Below are 8281 nucleotides of genomic sequence, written 5' to 3' on the forward strand. Positions count from 1 at the left end.
GAGATACGGAAATCCAGTTGATTTGGGGATGCTCAGTGCTAAGAAAATGGAAAACCCACCCAGCAGAGCAGAGTTTTGCCCAGTGCTAGGCGGGTGTGAGTCAAGGTCTCCTCTCATCTGTGTCCAGGCATCTGGCGAGTTTGCATTTCCCAGGCTGCACAGGAATTCACTCTTTTCTACAGGGAGAAACAGGTTTCTATTAGGCAAGGCAGTCAAGAGAAGGGTTCAAAGTAGTTATGTCAGGGCAGGGCAGGGGATGGAGCTGGGGCTCTGAGGTGTGAGCATCCCTGACCTGCATTGAGCTCTCTGGCAGGTTGCTCCTTTCTGGGCCTGAATCAACAGTCTGAGATCATGTTTAAAAATACCTTGGGAGCTAGTTGATAGCATAATGGTTATGTCAAAAGCTCTATGCTTGGTGTTCCAAGTCTTCAGGTTCAATCCCCAGCTCTCCAGCATAAATCTGAGCTGAGTGGTGCTGTGGTCTCCATCTGGGATTTATTTTTACCAGAGCCTGACTCCACCCTGGACCCTGGTGTTGCGGGAACCTCAGAGATTCAGGTATGAGAGGAGTCTCTGCATCACCATTATGACACCTACCCCTGCCCATGTCGGTGTCTCTGCATCTTCCTCATGGGTCTCTAGATCTGACTTCTAAAGGTAACAATAAATGAAATATATTGAAATAGTAAATTAGAAAAGAGAGCTTGGCAGAAGTAACCACCTTATAGTTATCATCTTTCTCTCTTTAAACCTATGTTTCCTTCATTTAAATTATTAATAAGGAAAAGTAAAATAAAAACATAAAACATAACAAGTCCTTGGGATAGAAGATAGTTTAGTAGGTAGCACCATTTTCTCTCTCTCTCTTGCAATAGCTAAATATAATAGCAGCATAAAATGAAAGTAATTAAAATAAGTAAACTTTGGGCTTAGGAGCTATCTTGGGAACTCAGCCAAAGACTTTCATGCCTGTGGCTTCAAGAACCCAGTTTCAATCCCTGGCTCCATCCTGAGCTAGAACTGAGTGGTGTGGTGGTGTTTCTCTGCGTGTTTTTCTTATTGGAGGTGTGTGGCAATGAAGAAAATATTCGGAGAAATACAGGAGCTCTTTCCTGGGCTCTGGTCTCCCTTGAGGTGCATTTCCCTCTGTGTCCACAAGGCGGCGACATTTCTCAGCCGTGCTCCTGCTTGGCTGGCCTGGCTCCCACTGGAAGGTCCCCTTGGGTGTTCATGGCGAGGAGTTTGCAGTCTGTTCACAGGCTCTGTTCTTGGCAGCTTCCTTGCCAGGAGTAGAGAGAGGCAGGAGACAAGTTGACTGGTTAGAGCACCAGGCTTGCGTGGCTGAGGCGCCAGACTCTCTCAGAGAGAAAGAACAAATAGGAGGGTGTTGGGGAGGGGGTGGGGAAGCTGCGGGCCACTCTGCTTCCTAGTGCTGGCACAGAGCCTCAGCAACCCACCTAGTGGCAGCCAAACTAGAAAAGGGACCAGGGGCAGACACCAGAATGGGGATGCAAAGACACTCTTAGGCCTGAGGCTCTGGAGTCCCAGGTTTAATCCCCAGCACCAGCATAAGCCAGAGCTGATCAGTGCTCTGGTAAAAAAATATATATATGGAAGAAAAATAAAAGAAAGAATGCAAAGGGGAATAAAGTACAATCAGTGATATATTGCACCAAAGGAGAAGACAGCAGGGTGGGGTTCAGGATTCAGGTCCTGGAAAATAATGACAGAGGACCTAGAAGGGGTTGTTATATAGAAAACTGAGGGTGGGAGTAGATAGCATAATGGTTATGCAAACAGGCTCTGAGGGTCAGAAGCCCTAGGTTCAATGCCCCATACCACCATAAACCAGAGCTGATTGGTGCTCTGGTAAATAATAACAATAATAATATAAAATGTTTAAAAAAGAAAACTGAGAAATACTGTATTTTGCTGTCAACTCTAAGCCATTAATGCCCCAATAAAGAAATAGAATAATATTTGACAAAAAAGACAATAAAAGGGCGATGGATAATAATAATAAAAAAGTACAAACCAGAAGAGATGAAAGGAATAGGAAAAAGGGAGGGGCAAAGCACATCTGTAGGAACCCTCACAGGTGGTGCTGGGAGTGAACTGGTAGAATGAAGGACAAGGCTGGTGCTTGTCACTGGGCCAGCAAGCAGAAACTGCATCAAAGTTTCCAAGCTGTGCACAGGGCCTGGGGTCAGGGTGGAGGTCACCCCAGCAGGAATCCTTCAAGTAGATTCATTCCCTTGGGGCTGTTGACCCAGGAAGGCTCTGAACTGCCCCCCTCACATTGAGACAAATGTCTCTGGTGTCCCACGAGGTGGGTCAGTGTACAGGGCCTTGGATGGTGAGGTTTGAGTTCCTCTGACATTTGTCTGAGGAAGAAATGCTGTGTGTGTGTGTGTGTGTGTGTGTGTGTGTCTGTCTGTCTGTCTGTCTGTCTGTCTCTCTCCCTGTTGGTGTGCTATAGGTAATAACACCTTAAAAATGTTACATCCTAATTTGATGCCATTTTGAAAGAAATTCAGAGAGAGAGGGAGAGATGGAAATCACATTGGCTGGGAGATTGCCAACTTCTAGGAAAAGGCAAAGTCCCCTGAGCGGGGGCGAGGGGAGGGGGCAGAGTTGTTCCCACGACAAGGGCTGGAGGGTGGGAGTGAGTCTCCTCTTTGGCCAGGCATGTGGAGAGTTTGCATTTGCCGTGCTGCACAGGAAGTCGCTCTTTTCTACAGCGGGAAACAGGTTTGTGTATTTAGCCAAGTCAGTCAGGACAGGGAGTCACAGCAGTTAGACCTGGGAAGGGCCAGGAACTGGGGTCTCAGGTGTCAGCATCACTGCCCTGCATGGAGCCATGTGGCAGGCTGCTTCCTTCTGGGCCTGAACCAACAGTCTGTGGGCTCCTGCTGAAAGAAGCCCTTGGGGGCCAGGCAGAGAGCTTGCTGGTTAAGTGGAAAGCTTTCATGCCTGAGATTTCAAGGCTTCAGGCTGAATTCCCCTGCTCTCCAGCATAAGTCTGAGCTGACAGTGCTCTGCTCTCACTTTGAGTTATTTATTTATTTATTTATTTATCTTATTCATTCTTTTTTTTTTACCAGAGCCCTGCTCAGCCCTGCATCGGTGAGCCAGGACCCAGAGAACTCCAGGTATGAGAGTCTCTTTGCATCAGCATTATGATTTCAACCCTGCCCATCTCACTCTCTGTATCTCTAGCTGTCATTACTAAACATCAGAAGAAAATAAAATATAAAAAATAAATAAAAAGGAGAGCTTGGGTGAAAGTGACTGCCTACTAGTAGTTGTCTTTCTCTCTTTAAACCCATCTCATTACTCAAAATAGTAACAAAGTAAAGTCAAAATATTTTAAAAGAAATTCTTTGGCTGTGAGACAGCTTCTATTTCTCTGTTTCCTCACTCTCTCTCTCTCACTTTCTATCACTCCATAGCTAAATATAATAATACAGGAAATTACAAATATTAAAAATAAAAAGACCTTTTGTTTATGAGCTATCTTAAAGAGTTCTGCCAAGGACTTTCATATCTGTGGCTTCAAGAATCCAGCTTCAGTCCCTGGAGCCCCCTTTAGCTTGAGCTGACAGTGTTCTGGTGTTTCTCTGTGTTTCTCTCCCTGGATCTGTGTCTGGAAAAGAAAATGAAGAGAATATTTGGAGAAATAATGAGGGCCCTTTGGTTGGCTTTAGTCTCCCATAGAGTGCATTCTGGTCTGTGTCCACAAGGCGGCGACATGACACAGCAGGGCCCCTGCTGGGCCGGCCCGTTGGTCTGGAGCTTTGCGCAGGGTGCTTGCAGTCTGCTCACAGGATTTGTTCTTGAGAGCTTCCTTCCCAGGAGCTAGAGAGAGGCAGGAGACAGGGCTCAGTGGGCAGAGCACCAGGCTTACGAGGCTGGTTCCCTAGAGAGTTCTGGAGCTCTGCCTTTGCTCCCCCTGTGTCTGTGCCATGGGTCAGTCCCCTTCCGTCTACTGCACTGCTCCAGCCTTACAGGAAAAAAAAAAAAAAAGATAGCTCAGTAGGTTAAGCGCACATGGCGCAAAGCGCAAGGACCAGCATAAGGATCCTGATTTGAGCCCCTGGCTCCCCACCTGCAGGGGGGTCGCTTCACAGTGAAGCAGGTCTGCAGGTGTCTGTCTTCTCTCCCCCTCTCTGTCTTCCCTTCCTCTCTTGATTTCTCTGTCCTGTCCAACATCAGTAACAACAATAATAATAACCACAGCAATGATAAAACAACCAGGGCAACAAAAGGGAGAAAAGAATAGCCTCCAGGAGCAGTGGATTTGTAGTGCAGGCACCAAGCCCTAGCAATAACCCTGGAGGCAAAAAAAAAAATGTTGATTTGAGCAGCTCTGCTGTACTGCTGGGCTGTGAGGAACCTGCTGGAGTTCCCAGACCTCCGGGCACAAGAACCAGGGATGGAGCCCCGTTCCCAGCCTGCAGTGGGAGGAAAGGTGAGGCAGGTCTGCGGGGGTCTCTCTTTCTCTCCACGTCTCTATCTCACCCCTTCCTATCAATTTCTCAGTGCACTTTAAACTCCGAGGGAAAGAACAAATTGGAGGGTGTTGGGGTGGGGAGCTGCCAGCAACCCTGGCTTCCTAGTGCTGGCACAGAGCCTCAGCAATCCACCTAGTGGCATCCAAACTAGAAAGGGGGCAGGGCTAGGTACCAGAATGGTGATGCAAAGACACTCTCAGGCCTGAGGCTCTGAAATCCCAGGTTCAATGCCCCACACCACCAACAGCGATAATAACAAACCAGTTTCTTTATTTTTGCCTCCAGGGTTATCATGAGGGCTCAGTGCCGGCACTGCGAATGCACTGCTCCTGGAGGCCTTTTTTTTTCTATTTTATTGGATAGGACAGAGAAATGGAGAGAGGAAAGGGGATATAGAGAGGGAGAAAGACAACTTCACACCTGCTTCACTGCTCATGAGGTGTCCCCCATGCAGGTGGGGAGTGGGGGCTGAAACCCTGGCCCTCGCGTGGGCCTTGTGCACAGCACTGCCCATGCTTAACTGGGGCACCACTGTCTGGCCCCATGAATGAATGTCTTTTTATTTTAACTTCCATTCTGGGATAGATCAAAAAGATGGCCTCTGAGCAGTTGCCTGGGACGCTGGGGACATTGAGAACATGCTGTGCTGGTTAGTGGGGACAGTCCAGTGACACCCCCCCCCGCAGGGACCTGGAGCTGACACACGCCAACTCCCGCCCTAGGCGCAGACCTCCAGGGCTTTCCAGCTCCCCGCTGCCTCAGGCTCATCACCGCAATCGTCTGGGCTCCCCCACCAGGTGACTTTTATTTCAGATGGAAAAAAATGGAGGGAAGAACTCGCAGCTCTGAAGCTTCCTCCTTCAGAGGCCCTGTCTTGCCGTCACCCAGCGGGCATCTCACCTCCTCACAGGTCAGAAACTAGTTCTGTGCCCACTATGCCCTGGAGTTCTGTTTGATTTCCTTGTTTGAAATAGTCTCTTGTTTTGTCAAGTCGGCATTCAAATCTTCAATAATCTTGACAGGTAGGATGTAGGCGAGTAGGCAGATAGGTATATGATGCTTACATACACAGATGTAGGGAATTCTTAAAAAGAAAAAATATATATATATATATATATTTGTAATGAGAGGGAAGTAAGGAGGGAGCGGGTGAGAGAGAGCATGTGCATCACTCTGGACCATGTGGTGCCTGGCGTGGAACTCGGGTCTCCTGCTAGAGGGCCCGGCACTGTAGCCGCTGTGCCACCTCCTGAGCCCCGTGGCCGTGAGGCGTCCGAGCGCACGGTTTGCACGGACATTGTGCAGCTCTCAGCTGGGCCTCACGGGGGAGTGATTAAGGTTTGCAAAGACCTTCAAACGAGTGCGCTGGATAGATTTCACCTGGGGGAGAAGCCCTGCTGACCAGAGGGGAAGGAGGAGAAAACACCTAGGAGACGCCGGGACGGGACAGACAGACAGAAGACGGTGGAGGAAGAGGGGACCGGCATCTCCGCTTAGGACAACACAGTAGGTGCTGTTTCCTGCATCTTTGAAATCTTTTGTAGAAAAACAGAGATGGTGAAGCTGCCATGGGGGAGGAGTGGGGGGGCTGTCAGCAGTCTCACAACGGCCTGGGCTTTCCACAGGGCAACCTTGGGCTCAGCTAGTCTGGAATCTTTTGCCATCACCCAGAAAACTCTGGGTCCCTGGGACACTTGACTGCAATTTGCTCTTGGCCCATCATATGCTCCTGAATCCTTAAACCTTTCTCCTCAGAAAAGCTCTAAGATCTGTCTCTCGGCTGCACTCAAGACCCAGGCGCCAGCTGCCGTGCCGGGTAGTCAGAGAGCCGGTGCCGATCCCACAGGGCCCGGGACACAGGTCGAGCTTTATCCCGGGACCTGCTTTCTGCCCTGTTCCAGCCTGTCCTTCCACCTCTGGGGCTGAAAACTAAAATCATTAATCACTGTGGTTGTGTTCACGGCAGACTTTTTGTCCGAGAACTCAGGGAACAGCAGAGCTAGGATTTTCCTCACTTTTATTTTATTTCTGCTTCCTGGTGTGTCACTCAGCCCCTGTCCCCTCCTGCCACTCTCAGCAGTCTGGATGGCAGAGGAGGCTGGAGTCCAGCAGCAGAGGACAGAGGACGCCCTGCAGACTCCTGCAGTTTGTACTGGAAAGACAAAAACTCACCTCAGGGAATCAGACCTGGAGAGGTTTCATGGTTTGTGAGTTTCTCCTGTGGTTTAAGCAACAGGTTTCTAGGGGGCTCCCTCCTCCCAACCCCCTCCCCATCTTTATTTAATGAGAGTTAATGAAAATAAAACGCATCAATAAAAATAAACTGCTTCATGTTGTCAATGCAATTTCTACAGCAGCTAGAACCGGAGACCTGGGACTTACAAGGTAAGTCGCCCCCACAGGGCTCCTGAGCCAGCCGCCACCCTCCGAGGCCATTTGAGTCTCCTCCAGGCTGCTGGGAATAAGGCTCAAGCAAGTGTGAAAAAGTTTCTGGGGGTGTCCCGATCCTGAGACCTGGGACGTGAGAGGCGAGAGCTCTCTCAATGTTCCTATGGGGCCTCCCCCCACCCTCCTCAGACTTTTGCCTACAAGTGTCCTGCAGGACCCAACAAGCAGGAAAAACACTTGTCTCCTGGGGGGATCCGATCCCGGGACCTGGGACGTGAGAGGCGGGAGCGCTGAGCATGTTTCTATTGTCCCTCCCACCCACCCTTCGCGGATTTTTGCCTACAAATCTCCTTCAAGCAGCAAAGCTTGACCAAGTGTGAAAAGCATCTGGGGGTCCTAAGTGTCTAGGGGATCCTGGGGGGGTCCTAAGTGTCTAGGGGATCCTGGGGGGGGCCTATCGGGGAGGCTCTACCTCCTTTCCTACCCTACCTCCTCCTTCCATGCCTACCTACCTATCCCCTTCCCACCTCCTTCCCTACCTGTCTACCTCCTACCCATGCTCCTACCTGCCTCCTTCCCACCTCCTACCTCCCACCTCCTACCCCCTTCCCTGCCTACCTCCTACCTCCTACCCCCTTCCCTGCCTACCTCCTATCCCTCCCTCCTTCCCTACCTACCTACCTACCTACCTACCTACCTACCCCTACCTACCTGCCTGCCTCCTTCCCTACCTCCCTCCTGCCTCCCGGCTCCTACCTACCTGCCTCCTTCCCTACCTCCCCCTGCGGCTCCTACCTACCTGCCTCCTTCCCTACCTCCCCCTGCGGGAGGCAGGGGGAAAAACACTCGGATCCCAGGGATCCGATCCCGGGACCTGGGGTGTGAGAGGCGAGAGCACTAGCAGTGTTCCTAAACCCCCCGCCCACCACCTTAGGCGGATTTTAACATACTTAGCTCTCCACCAGGTCTCATCTCTAAAGCTCAAACGTGTGAAAATGCTCAGAGCACCGGCCTGACTGATCCCGGGAGCTGGGGGCAAGAGGCGAGAGGCGTCTGCGGGGCTGTCATCTGCCTCCTGGACTTTTCCCCCAAGTCGCCTCCAGGCTGCGGGGAGGGGGGAGCTGCGGCCTGAAAAGCTGAAAATGCTTCACACACTGGGGTGGCGGGGTTCCTAGGGGGACTGACCCCCAGACCCGGGACATGAGAAATGTGCGAGTTCCTGGGACATCCCCCAGCGCCCCCCAAACTGACTGACAACCCTTCAGGCTGTGACAACCAAGGACTGAACCCACGGCCCGGGGTCCCGGCTCAGCCCCCCACACCCTCACAACTCCCAGCTTGCTGCAGGTGAACCCCGATCCAGCAGCCCCTGCTTGGGG

At 51.0% G+C, this 8281-nt stretch overlaps 2 long non-coding RNA genes across 2 annotated transcripts; both read left to right on the plus strand.

The window, feature by feature from the left end:
• The first annotated feature begins 1108 nt into the window (after positions 1–1108).
• Positions 1109–6820, plus strand: LOC132536853 (uncharacterized). Its single transcript, XR_009548400.1, has 2 exons — positions 1109–1337; positions 5671–6820. It is a non-coding gene; the product is annotated as an uncharacterized LOC132536853 (long non-coding RNA).
• Positions 2842–5597, plus strand: LOC132536854 (uncharacterized). Its single transcript, XR_009548401.1, has 3 exons — positions 2842–2951; positions 3105–3152; positions 5312–5597. It is a non-coding gene; the product is annotated as an uncharacterized LOC132536854 (long non-coding RNA).
• Positions 6821–8281: the final 1461 nt, after the last annotated feature.

This window comes from Erinaceus europaeus, chromosome 2, assembly GCF_950295315.1.
Source record: "Erinaceus europaeus chromosome 2, mEriEur2.1, whole genome shotgun sequence".
Taxonomy (NCBI): Eukaryota; Metazoa; Chordata; class Mammalia; order Eulipotyphla; family Erinaceidae; genus Erinaceus; species Erinaceus europaeus.